The sequence below is a fragment of the Podarcis gaigeae genome (assembly GCF_964106915.1).
Source record: "Podarcis gaigeae genome assembly, chromosome: 2".
NCBI lineage: Eukaryota > Metazoa > Chordata > Lepidosauria > Squamata > Lacertidae > Podarcis > Podarcis gaigeae.
Genome location: NC_139679.1, coordinates 10,242,072 through 10,256,301, shown reverse-complemented (window position 1 = coordinate 10,256,301; position 14,230 = coordinate 10,242,072).

Sequence of the window (14,230 nt, the reverse complement as noted above, 5' to 3'; positions counted from 1 at the left end):
GGATCCTTTGCAACAGGTTTGCACCATTTTTGAGTGAATTGCAGAACGTCAGATTTTTGCTGAAATTGTGACCGCGCGGCTTAGGGATTTTTGCAAAAAAATGTTGTTCAGACGTTGAGGGCTTATTCTGTTTCCCATGCTAAAAACGCATCTGTTTCCACCGAAAAACCTTTCAGGGGATCGTTTGCAACAGTTTGGCACCATTTTTGAGTGAATTGCAGAACGTCAGATTTTTGCTGAAATTCTGACCGCGCGGCTTAGGGATTTTTGCAAAAAAATGTTGTTCAGACGTCGAGGGCTTATTCTGTTTCCCATGCTAAAAACGCATCTGTTTCCACCGAAAAACCTTTCAGGGGATCGTTTGCAACAGTTTGGCTCCATTTTTGAGTGAATTGCAGAACGTCAGATTTTTGCTGAAATTCTGACCGCGCGGCTTAGGGATTTTTGCAAAAAAATGTTGTTCAGACGTCGAGGGCTTATTCTGTTTCCCATGCTAAAAACGCATCTGTTTCCACCGAAAAACCTTTCAGGGGATCGTTTGCAACAGTTTGGCACCATTTTTGAGTGAATTGCAGAACGTCAGATTTTTGCTGAAATTGTGACCGCGCAGCTTAGGGATTTTTGCAAAAAAAAATGTTGTTCAGACGTCGAGGGCTAATTCTGTTTCCCATGATAAAAACGCATCTGTTTCCACCGAAAAACCTTTCAGGGGATCGTTTGCAACAGTTTGGCACCATTTTTGAGTGAATTGCAGAACGTCAGAAATTTAGAAGAAATTGTGATCGCGCGGCTTAGGGATTTTTGCAAAAAAATGTTGTTCAGACGTTGAGGGCTAATTCTGTTTCCCATGATAAAAACGCATCTGTTTCCGCCGAAAAACCTTTCAGGGGATCCTTTGCAACAGGTTTGCACCATTTTTGAGTGAATTGAAGAACGTCAGAAATTTAGAAGAAATTGTGATCGCGCGGCTTAGGGATTTTTGCAAAAAAATGTTGTTCAGACGTTGAGGGCTAATTAGGTTTCCCATGATAAAAACGCATCTGTTTCCGCCGAAAAACCTTTCAGGGGATCGTTTGCAACAGTTTAGCACCATTTTTGAGTGAATTGCAGAACGTCAGATTTTTGCTGAAATTGTGACCGCGCGGCTTAGGGATTTTTGCAAAAAAAGGTTGTTCAGACGTCGAGGGCTAATTCTGTTTCCCATGATAAAAACGCATCTGTTTCCACCGAAAAACCTTTTAGGGGATCGTTTGCAACAGTTTAGAGCCATTTTTGAATGAATTGCAGAACGTCAGATTTTTGCTGAAATTGTGACCGCGTGGCTTAGGGATTTTTGCAAAAAAATGTTGTTCAGACGTCGAGGGCTAATTCTGTTTCCCATGATAAAAACGCATCTGTTTCCACCGAAAAACCTTTTAGGGGATCGTTTGCAACAGTTCAGCGCCATTTTTGAATGAATTGCAGAACGTCAGATTTTTGCTGAAATTGTGACCGCGCGGCTTAGGGATTTTTTCAAAAAAAGTTGTTCAGACGTTGAGGGCTAATTCTATTTCCCATGATAAAAACGCATCTGTGTCCACCGAAAAACCTTTCAGGGGATCCTGTGCAACAGGTTAGCACCATTTTTGAGTGAATTGCAGAACGTCAGATTTTTGCTGAAATTGTGACCGCGCGGCTTAGGGATTTTTGCAAAAAAATGTTGTTCAGACGTCGAGGGCTTATTCTGTTTCCCATGCTAAAAACGCATCTGTTTCCACCGAAAAACCTTTCAGGGGATCGTTTGCAACAGTTTGGCACCATTTTTGAGTGAATTGCAGAACGTCAGATTTTTGCAGAAATTGTGACCGCGCGGCTTAGGGATTTTTGCAAAAAAATGTTGTTCAGACGTCGAGGGCTAATTCTGTTTCCCATGATAAAAACGCATCTGTTTCCACCGAAAAACCTTTCAGGGGATCGTTTGCAACAGTTCAGCGCCATTTTTGAATGAATTGAAGAACGTCAGAAATTTAGAAGAAATTGTGATCGCGCGGCTTAGGGATTTTTGCAAAAAAATGTTGTTCAGACGTTGAGGGCTAATTCTGTTTACCATGATAAAAACGCATCTGTTTCCGCCGAAAAACCTTTCAGGGGATCGTTTGCAACAGTTTAGCACCATTTTTGAGTGAATTGCAGAACGTCAGATTTTTGCTGAAATTGTGACCGCGCGGCTTAGGGATTTTTGCAAAAAAATGTTGTTCAGACGTCGAGGGCTAATTCTGTTTCCCATGATAAAAACGCATCTGTTTCCACCGAAAAACCTTTTAGGGGATCGTTTGCAACAGTTCTGCGCCATTTTTGAATGAATTGCAGAACGTCAGATTTTTGCTGAAATTGTGACCGCGCGGCTTAGGGATTTTTTCAAAAAAAGTTGTTCAGATGTTGAGGGCTAATTCTATTTCCGATGATAAAAACGCATCTGTTTCCACCGAAAAACCTTTCAGGGGATCGTTTGCAACAGTTTGGCACCATTTTTGAGTGAATTGCAGAACGTCAGATTTTTGCTGAAATTCTGACCGCGCGGCTTAGGGATTTTTGCAAAAAAATGTTGTTCAGACGTCGAGGGCTTATTCTGTTTCCCATGATAAAAACGCATCTGTCTCCAACGAAAAACCTTTCAGGGGATCCTTTGCAACAGGTTAGCACCATTTTTGAGTGAATTGCAGAACGTCAGATTTTTGCTGAAATTGTGACCGCGCGGCTTAGGGATTTTTGCAAAAAAATGTTGTTCAGACGTCGAGGGCTTATTCTGTTTCCCATGCTAAAAACGCATCTGTTTCCACCGAAAAACCTTTCAGGGGATCGTTTGCAACAGTTTGGCACCATTTTTCAGTGAATTGCAGAACGTCAGATTTTTGCTGAAATTCTGACCGCGCGGCTTAGGGATTTTTGCAAAAAAATGTTGTTCAGACGTCGAGGGCTTATTCTGTTTCCCATGCTAAAAACGCATCTGTTTCCACCGAAAAACCTTTCAGGGGATCGTTTGCAACAGTTTGGCACCATTTTTGAGTGAATTGCAGAACGTCAGATTTTTGCTGAAATTGTGACCGCGCAGCTTTGGGATTTTTGCAAAAAAAATGTTGTTCAGACGTCGAGGGCTAATTCTGTTTCCCATGATAAAAACGCATCTGTTTCCACCGAAAAACCTTTCAGGGGATCGTTTGCAACAGTTCAGCGCCATTTTTGAATGAATTGAAGAACGTCAGAAATTTAGAAGAAATTGTGATCGCGCGGCTTAGGGATTTTTGCAAAAAAATGTTGTTCAGACGTTGAGGGCTAATTCTGTTTCCCATGATAAAAACGCATCTGTTTCCGCCGAAAAACCTTTCAGGGGATCCTTTGCAACAGGTTTGCACCATTTTTGAGTGAATTGAAGAACGTCAGAAATTTAGAAGAAATTGTGATCGCGCGGCTTAGGGATTTTTGCAAAAAAATGTTGTTCAGACGTTGAGGGCTAATTAGGTTTCCCATGATAAAAACGCATCTGTTTCCGCCGAAAAACCTTTCAGGGGATCGTTTGCAACAGTTTAGCACCATTTTTGAGTGAATTGCAGAACGTCAGATTTTTGCTGAAATTGTGACCGCGCGGCTTAGGGATTTTTGCAAAAAAAGGTTGTTCAGACGTCGAGGGCTAATTCTGTTTCCCATGATAAAAACGCATCTGTTTCCACCGAAAAACCTTTTAGGGGATCGTTTGCAACAGTTTAGAGCCATTTTTGAATGAATTGCAGAACGTCAGATTTTTGCTGAAATTGTGACCGCGTGGCTTAGGGATTTTTGCAAAAAAATGTTGTTCAGACGTCGAGGGCTAATTCTGTTTCCCATGATAAAAACGCATCTGTTTCCACCGAAAAACCTTTTAGGGGATCGTTTGCAACAGTTCAGCGCCATTTTTGAATGAATTGCAGAACGTCAGATTTTTGCTGAAATTGTGACCGCGCGGCTTAGGGATTTTTTCAAAAAAAGTTGTTCAGACGTTGAGGGCTAATTCTATTTCCCATGATAAAAACGCATCTGTGTCCACCGAAAAACCTTTCAGGGGATCCTGTGCAACAGGTTAGCACCATTTTTGAGTGAATTGCAGAACGTCAGATTTTTGCTGAAATTGTGACCGCGCGGCTTAGGGATTTTTGCAAAAAAAGGTTGTTCAGACGTCGAGGGCTTATTCTGTTTCCCATGCTAAAAACGCATCTGTTTCCACCGAAAAACCTTTCAGGGGATCGTTTGCAACAGTTTGGCACCATTTTTGAGTGAATTGCAGAACGTCATATTTTTGCTGAAATTGTGACCGCGCGGCTTAGGGATTTTTGCAAAAAAATGTTGTTCAGACGTCGAGGGCTAATTCTGTTTCCCATGATAAAAACGCATCTGTTTCCACCGAAAAACCTTTTAGGGGATCGTTTGCAACAGTTCTGCGCCATTTTTGAATGAATTGCAGAACGTCAGATTTTTGCTGAAATTGTGACCGCGCGGCTTAGGGATTTTTTCAAAAAAAGTTGTTCAGATGTTGAGGGCTAATTCTATTTCCGATGATAAAAACGCATCTGTTTCCACCGAAAAACCTTTCAGGGGATCGTTTGCAACAGTTTGGCACCATTTTTGAGTGAATTGCAGAACGTCAGATTTTTGCTGAAATTCTGACCGCGCGGCTTAGGGATTTTTGCAAAAAAATGTTGTTCAGACGTCGAGGGCTTATTCTGTTTCCCATGATAAAAACGCATCTGTCTCCAACGAAAAACCTTTCAGGGGATCCTTTGCAACAGGTTAGCACCATTTTTGAGTGAATTGCAGAACGTCAGATTTTTGCTGAAATTGTGACCGCGCGGCTTAGGGATTTTTGCAAAAAAATGTTGTTCAGACGTCGAGGGCTTATTCTGTTTCCCATGCTAAAAACGCATCTGTTTCCACCGAAAAACCTTTCAGGGGATCGTTTGCAACAGTTTGGCACCATTTTTCAGTGAATTGCAGAACGTCAGATTTTTGCTGAAATTCTGACCGCGCGGCTTAGGGATTTTTGCAAAAAAATGTTGTTCAGACGTCGAGGGCTTATTCTGTTTCCCATGCTAAAAACGCATCTGTTTCCACCGAAAAACCTTTCAGGGGATCGTTTGCAACAGTTTGGCACCATTTTTGAGTGAATTGCAGAACGTCAGATTTTTGCTGAAATTGTGACCGCGCAGCTTTGGGATTTTTGCAAAAAAAATGTTGTTCAGACGTCGAGGGCTAATTCTGTTTCCCATGATAAAAACGCATCTGTTTCCACCGAAAAACCTTTCAGGGGATCGTTTGCAACAGTTCAGCGCCATTTTTGAATGAATTGAAGAACGTCAGAAATTTAGAAGAAATTGTGATCGCGCGGCTTAGGGATTTTTGCAAAAAAATGTTGTTCAGACGTTGAGGGCTAATTCTGTTTCCCATGATAAAAACGCATCTGTTTCCGCCGAAAAACCTTTCAGGGGATCCTTTGCAACAGGTTTGCACCATTTTTGAGTGAATTGAAGAACGTCAGAAATTTAGAAGAAATTGTGATCGCGCGGCTTAGGGATTTTTGCAAAAAAATGTTGTTCAGACGTTGAGGGCTAATTAGGTTTCCCATGATAAAAACGCATCTGTTTCCGCGGAAAAACCTTTCAGGGGATCGTTTGCAACAGTTTAGCACCATTTTTGAGTGAATTGCAGAACGTCAGATTTTTGCTGAAATTGTGACCGCGCGGCTTAGGGATTTTTGCAAAAAAAGGTTGTTCAGACGTCGAGGGCTAATTCTGTTTCCCATGATAAAAACGCATCTGTTTCCACCGAAAAACCTTTTAGGGGATCGTTTGCAACAGTTTAGAGCCATTTTTGAATGAATTGCAGAACGTCAGATTTTTGCTGAAATTGTGACCGCGTGGCTTAGGGATTTTTGCAAAAAAATGTTGTTCAGACGTCGAGGGCTAATTCTGTTTCCCATGATAAAAACGCATCTGTTTCCACCGAAAAACCTTTTAGGGGATCGTTTGCAACAGTTCAGCGCCATTTTTGAATGAATTGCAGAACGTCAGATTTTTGCTGAAATTGTGACCGCGCGGCTTAGGGATTTTTTCAAAAAAAGTTGTTCAGACGTTGAGGGCTAATTCTATTTCCCATGATAAAAACGCATCTGTGTCCACCGAAAAACCTTTCAGGGGATCCTGTGCAACAGATTAGCACCATTTTTGAGTGAATTGCAGAACGTCAGATTTTTGCTGAAATTGTGACCGCGCGGCTTAGGGATTTTTGCAAAAAAAGGTTGTTCAGACGTCGAGGGCTAATTCTGTTTCCCATGATAAAAACGCATCTGTTTCCACCGAAAAACCTTTTAGGGGATCGTTTGCAACAGTTTAGAGCCATTTTTGAATGAATTGCAGAACGTCAGATTTTTGCTGAAATTGTGACCGCGTGGCTTAGGGATTTTTGCAAAAAAATGTTGTTCAGACGTCGAGGGCTAATTCTGTTTCCCATGATAAAAACGCATCTGTTTCCACCGAAAAACCTTTTAGGGGATCGTTTGCAACAGTTCAGCGCCATTTTTGAATGAATTGCAGAACGTCAGATTTTTGCTGAAATTGTGACCGCGCGGCTTAGGGATTTTTTCAAAAAAAGTTGTTCAGACGTTGAGGGCTAATTCTATTTCCCATGATAAAAACGCATCTGTGTCCACCGAAAAACCTTTCAGGGGATCCTGTGCAACAGGTTAGCACCATTTTTGAGTGAATTGCAGAACGTCAGATTTTTGCTGAAATTGTGACCGCGCGGCTTAGGGATTTTTGCAAAAAAAGGTTGTTCAGACGTCGAGGGCTAATTCTGTTTCCCATGATAAAAACGCATCTGTTTCCACCGAAAAACCTTTTAGGGGATCGTTTGCAACAGTTTAGAGCCATTTTTGAATGAATTGCAGAACGTCAGATTTTTGCTGAAATTGTGACCGCGTGGCTTAGGGATTTTTGCAAAAAAATGTTGTTCAGACGTCGAGGGCTAATTCTGTTTCCCATGATAAAAACGCATCTGTTTCCACCGAAAAACCTTTTAGGGGATCGTTTGCAACAGTTCAGCGCCATTTTTGAATGAATTGCAGAACGTCAGATTTTTGCTGAAATTGTGACCGCGCGGCTTAGGGATTTTTTCAAAAAAAGTTGTTCAGACGTTGAGGGCTAATTCTATTTCCCATGATAAAAACGCATCTGTGTCCACCGAAAAACCTTTCAGGGGATCCTGTGCAACAGATTAGCACCATTTTTGAGTGAATTGCAGAACGTCAGATTTTTGCTGAAATTGTGACCGCGCGGCTTAGGGATTTTTGCAAAAAAATGTTGTTCAGACGTCGAGGGCTTATTCTGTTTCCCATGCTAAAAACGCATCTGTTTCCACCGAAAAACCTTTCAGGGGATCGTTTGCAACAGTTTGGCACCATTTTTGAGTGAATTGCAGAACGTCAGATTTTTGCAGAAATTGTGACCGCGCGGCTTAGGGATTTTTGCAAAAAAATGTTGTTCAGACGTCGAGGGCTAATTCTGTTTCCCATGATAAAAACGCATCTGTTTCCACCGAAAAACCTTTCAGGGGATCGTTTGCAACAGTTCAGCGCCATTTTTGAATGAATTGAAGAACGTCAGAAATTTAGAAGAAATTGTGATCGCGCGGCTTAGGGATTTTTGCAAAAAAATGTTGTTCAGACGTTGAGGGCTAATTCTGTTTACCATGATAAAAACGCATCTGTTTCCGCCGAAAAACCTTTCAGGGGATCGTTTGCAACAGTTTAGCACCATTTTTGAGTGAATTGCAGAACGTCAGATTTTTGCTGAAATTGTGACCGCGCGGCTTAGGGATTTTTGCAAAAAAATGTTGTTCAGACGTCGAGGGCTAATTCTGTTTCCCATGATAAAAACGCATCTGTTTCCACCGAAAAACCTTTTAGGGGATCGTTTGCAACAGTTCTGCGCCATTTTTGAATGAATTGCAGAACGTCAGATTTTTGCTGAAATTGTGACCGCGCGGCTTAGGGATTTTTTCAAAAAAAGTTGTTCAGATGTTGAGGGCTAATTCTATTTCCGATGATAAAAACGCATCTGTTTCCACCGAAAAACCTTTCAGGGGATCGTTTGCAACAGTTTGGCACCATTTTTGAGTGAATTGCAGAACGTCAGATTTTTGCTGAAATTCTGACCGCGCGGCTTAGGGATTTTTGCAAAAAAATGTTGTTCAGACGTCGAGGGCTTATTCTGTTTCCCATGATAAAAACGCATCTGTCTCCAACGAAAAACCTTTCAGGGGATCCTTTGCAACAGGTTAGCACCATTTTTGAGTGAATTGCAGAACGTCAGATTTTTGCTGAAATTGTGACCGCGCGGCTTAGGGATTTTTGCAAAAAAATGTTGTTCAGACGTCGAGGGCTTATTCTGTTTCCCATGCTAAAAACGCATCTGTTTCCACCGAAAAACCTTTCAGGGGATCGTTTGCAACAGTTTGGCACCATTTTTGAGTGAATTGCAGAACGTCAGATTTTTGCTGAAATTCTGACCGCGCGGCTTAGGGATTTTTGCAAAAAAATGTTGTTCAGACGTCGAGGGCTTATTCTGTTTCCCATGCTAAAAACGCATCTGTTTCCACCGAAAAACCTTTCAGGGGATCGTTTGCAACAGTTTGGCACCATTTTTGAGTGAATTGCAGAACGTCAGATTTTTGCTGAAATTGTGACTGCGCAGCTTAGGGATTTTTGCAAAAAAAATGTTGTTCAGACGTCGAGGGCTAATTCTGTTTCCCATGATAAAAACGCATCTGTTTCCACCGAAAAACCTTTCAGGGGATCGTTTGCAACAGTTCAGCGCCATTTTTGAATGAATTGAAGAACGTCAGAAATTTAGAAGAAATTGTGATCGCGCGGCTTAGGGATTTTTGCAAAAAAATGTTGTTCAGACGTTGAGGGCTAATTAGGTTTCCCATGATAAAAACGCATCTGTTTCCGCCGAAAAACCTTTCAGGGGATCGTTTGCAACACTTCAGCGCCATTTTTGAATGAATTGAAGAACGTCAGATTTTTGCTGAAATTGTGACCGCGCGGCTTAGGGATTTTTGCAAAAAAAGGTTGTTCAGACGTCGAGGGCTAATTCTGTTTCCCATGATAAAAACGCATCTGTTTCCACCGAAAAACCTTTTAGGGGATCGTTTGCAACAGTTTAGAGCCATTTTTGAATGAATTGCAGAACGTCAGATTTTTGCTGAAATTGTGACCGCGTGGCTTAGGGATTTTTGCAAAAAAATGTTGTTCAGACGTCGAGGGCTAATTCTGTTTCCCATGATAAAAACGCATCTGTTTCCACCGAAAAACCTTTTAGGGGATCGTTTGCAACAGTTCAGCGCCATTTTTGAATGAATTGCAGAACGTCAGATTTTTGCTGAAATTGTGACCGCGCGGCTTAGGGATTTTTTCAAAAAAAGTTGTTCAGACGTTGAGGGCTAATTCTATTTCCCATGATAAAAACGCATCTGTGTCCACCGAAAAACCTTTCAGGGGATCCTGTGCAACAGGTTAGCACCATTTTTGAGTGAATTGCAGAACGTCAGATTTTTGCTGAAATTGTGACCGCGCGGCTTAGGAATTTTTGCAAAAAAATGTTGTTCAGACGTCGAGGGCTTATTCTGTTTCCCATGCTAAAAACGCATCTGTTTCCACCGAAAAACCTTTCAGGGGATCGTTTGCAACAGTTTGGCACCATTTTTGAGTGAATTGCAGAACGTCAGATTTTTGCAGAAATTGTGACCGCGCGGCTTAGGGATTTTTGCAAAAAAATGTTGTTCAGACGTCGAGGGCTAATTCTGTTTCCCATGATAAAAACGCATCTGTTTCCACCGAAAAACCTTTCAGGGGATCGTTTGCAACAGTTCAGCGCCATTTTTGAATGAATTGAAGAACGTCAGAAATTTAGAAGAAATTGTGATCGCGCGGCTTAGGGATTTTTGCAAAAAAATGTTGTTCAGACGTTGAGGGCTAATTCTGTTTACCATGATAAAAACGCATCTGTTTCCGCCGAAAAACCTTTCATGGGATCGTTTGCAACAGTTTAGCACCATTTTTGAGTGAATTGCAGAACGTCAGATTTTTGCTGAAATTGTGACCGCGCGGCTTAGGGATTTTTGCAAAAAAATGTTGTTCAGACGTCGAGGGCTAATTCTGTTTCCCATGATAAAAACGCATCTGTTTCCACCGAAAAACCTTTTAGGGGATCGTTTGCAACAGTTCTGCGCCATTTTTGAATGAATTGCAGAACGTCAGATTTTTGCTGAAATTGTGACCGCGCGGCTTAGGGATTTTTTCAAAAAAAGTTGTTCAGATGTTGAGGGCTAATTCTATTTCCGATGATAAAAACGCATCTGTTTCCACCGAAAAACCTTTCAGGGGATCGTTTGCAACAGTTTGGCACCATTTTTGAGTGAATTGCAGAACGTCAGATTTTTGCTGAAATTCTGACCGCGCGGCTTAGGGATTTTTGCAAAAAAATGTTGTTCAGACGTAGAGGGCTTATTCTGTTTCCCATGATAAAAACGCATCTGTCTCCAACGAAAAACCTTTCAGGGGATCCTTTGCAACAGGTTAGCACCATTTTTGAGTGAATTGCAGAACGTCAGATTTTTGCTGAAATTGTGACCGCGCGGCTTAGGGATTTTTGCAAAAAAATGTTGTTCAGACGTCGAGGGCTTATTCTGTTTCCCATGCTAAAAACGCATCTGTTTCCACCGAAAAACCTTTCAGGGGATCGTTTGCAACAGTTTGGCACCATTTTTGAGTGAATTGCAGAACGTCAGATTTTTGCTGAAATTCTGACCGCGCGGCTTAGGGATTTTTGCAAAAAAATGTTGTTCAGACGTCGAGGGCTTATTCTGTTTCCCATGCTAAAAACGCATCTGTTTCCACCGAAAAACCTTTCAGGGGATCGTTTGCAACAGTTTGGCACCATTTTTGAGTGAATTGCAGAACGTCAGATTTTTGCTGAAATTGTGACCGCGCAGCTTAGGGATTTTTGCAAAAAAAATGTTGTTCAGACGTCGAGGGCTAATTCTGTTTCCCATGATAAAAACGCATCTGTTTCCACCGAAAAACCTTTCAGGGGATCGTTTGCAACAGTTCAGCGCCATTTTTGAATGAATTGAAGAACGTCAGAAATTTAGAAGAAATTGTGATCGCGCGGCTTAGGGATTTTTGCAAAAAAATGTTGTTCAGACGTTGAGGGCTAATTAGGTTTCCCATGATAAAAACGCATCTGTTTCCGCCGAAAAACCTTTCAGGGGATCGTTTGCAACACTTCAGCGCCATTTTTGAATGAATTGAAGAACGTCAGATTTTTGCTGAAATTGTGACCGCGCGGCTTAGGGATTTTTGCAAAAAAAGGTTGTTCAGACGTTGAGGGCTAATTCTGTTTCCCATGATAAAAACGCATCTGTTTCCACCGAAAAACCTTTTAGGGGATCGTTTGCAACAGTTTAGAGCCATTTTTGAATGAATTGCAGAACGTCAGATTTTTGCTGAAATTGTGACCGCGTGGCTTAGGGATTTTTGCAAAAAAATGTTGTTCAGACGTCGAGGGCTAATTCTGTTTCCCATGATAAAAACGCATCTGTTTCCACCGAAAAACCTTTTAGGGGATCGTTTGCAACAGTTCAGCGCCATTTTTGAATGAATTGCAGAACGTCAGATTTTTGCTGAAATTGTGACCGCGCGGCTTAGGGATTTTTTCAAAAAAAGTTGTTCAGACGTTGAGGGCTAATTCTATTTCCCATGATAAAAACGCATCTGTGTCCACCGAAAAACCTTTCAGGGGATCCTGTGCAACAGGTTAGCACCATTTTTGAGTGAATTGCAGAACGTCAGATTTTTGCTGAAATTGTGACCGCGCGGCTTAGGGATTTTTGCAAAAAAATGTTGTTCAGACGTTGAGGGCTTATTCTGTTTCCCATGCTAAAAACGCATCTGTTTCCACCGAAAAACCTTTCAGGGGATCGTTTGCAACAGTTTGGCACCATTTTTGAGTGAATTGCAGAACGTCAGATTTTTGCAGAAATTGTGACCGCGCGGCTTAGGGATTTTTGCAAAAAAATGTTGTTCAGACGTCGAGGGCTAATTCTGTTTCCCATGATAAAAACGCATCTGTTTCCACCGAAAAACCTTTCAGGGGATCGTTTGCAACAGTTCAGCGCCATTTTTGAATGAATTGAAGAACGTCAGAAATTTAGAAGAAATTGTGATCGCGCGGCTTAGGGATTTTTGCAAAGAAATGTTGTTCAGACGTTGAGGGCTAATTCTGTTTCCCATGATAAAAATGCATCTGTTTCCGCCGAAAAACCTTTCAGGGGATCGTTTGCAACAGTTTAGCACCATTTTTGAGTGAATTGCAGAACGTCAGATTTTTGCTGAAATTGTGACCGCGCGGCTTAGGGATTTTTGCAAAAAAATGTTGTTCAGACGTCGAGGGCTAATTCTGTTTCCCATGATAAAAACGCATCTGTTTCCACCGAAAAACCTTTTAGGGGATCGTTTGCAACAGTTCAGCGCCATTTTTGAATGAATTGCAGAACGTCAGATTTTTGCTGAAATTGTGACCGCGCGGCTTAGGGATTTTTTCAAAAAAAGTTGTTCAGACGTTGAGGGCTAATTCTAATTCCGATGATAAAAACGCATCTGTTTCCACCGAAAAATCTTTCAGGGGATCGTTTGCAACAATTTGGCACCATTTTTGAGTGAATTGCAGAACGTCAGATTTTTGCTGAAATTGTGACCGCGCGGCTTAGGGATTTTTGCAAAAAAAAGTTGTTCAGACGTTGAGGGCTAATTTTGTTTCCCATGATAAAAACGCATCTGTCTCCACCGAAAAACCTTTCAGGGGATCCTTTGCAACAGGTTAGCACCATTTTTGAGTGAATTGCAGAACGTCAGATTTTTGCTGAAATTGTGACCGCGCGGCTTAGGGATTTTTGCAAAAAAATGTTGTTCAGACGTTGAGGGCTTATTCTGTTTCCCATGCTAAAAACGCATCTGTTTACACCGAAAAACCTTTCAGGGGATCGTTTGCAACAGTTTGGCACCATTTTTGAGTGAATTGCAGAACGTCAGATTTTTGCTGAAATTCCGACCGCGCGGCTTAGGGATTTTTGCAAAAAAATGTTGTTCAGACGTCGAGGGCTTATTCTGTTTCCCATGCTAAAAACGCATCTGTTTCCACCGAAAAACCTTTCAGGGGATCGTTTGCAACAGTTTGGCACCATTTTTGAGTGAATTGCAGAACGTCAGATTTTTGCTGAAATTGTGACCGCGCGGCTTAGGGATTTTTGCAAAAAAATGTTGTTCAGACGTTGAGGGCTAATTCTGTTTCCCATGATAAAAACGCATCTGTTTCCGCCGAAAAACCTTTCAGGGGATCGTTTGCAACAGTTTAGCACCATTTTTGAGTGAATTGCAGAACGTCAGATTTTTGCTGAAATTGTGACCGCGCGGCTTAGGGATTTTTGCAAAAAAATGTTGTTCAGACGTCGAGGGCTAATTCTGTTTCCCATGATAAAAACGCATCTGTTTCCACCGAAAAACCTTTTAGGGGATCGTTTGCAACAGTTCAGAGCCATTTTTGAATGAATTGCAGAACGTCAGATTTTTGCTGAAATTGTGACCGCGTGGCTTAGGGATTTTTGCAAAAAAATGTTGTTCAGACGTCGAGGGCTAATTCTGTTTCCCATGATAAAAACGCATCTGTTTCCACCGAAAAACCTTTTAGGGGATCGTTTGCAACAGTTCAGCGCCATTTTTGAATGAATTGCAGAACGTCAGATTTTTGCTGAAATTGTGACCGCGCGGCTTAGGGATTTTTTCAAAAAAAGTTGTTCAGACGTTGAGGGCTAATTCTATTTCCCATGATAAAAACGCATCTGTGTCCACCGAAAAACCTTTCAGGGGATCCTGTGCAAAAGGTTAGCACCATTTTTGAGTGAATTGCAGAACGTCAGATTTTTGCTGAAATTGTGACCGCGCGGCTTAGGGATTTTTGCAAAAAAATGTTGTTCAGACGTCGAGGGCTTATTCTGTTTCCCATGCTAAAAACGCATCTGTTTCCACCGAAAAACCTTTCAGGGGATCGTTTGCAACAGTTTGGCACCATTTTTGAGTGAATTGCAGAACATCAGATTTTTGCAGAAA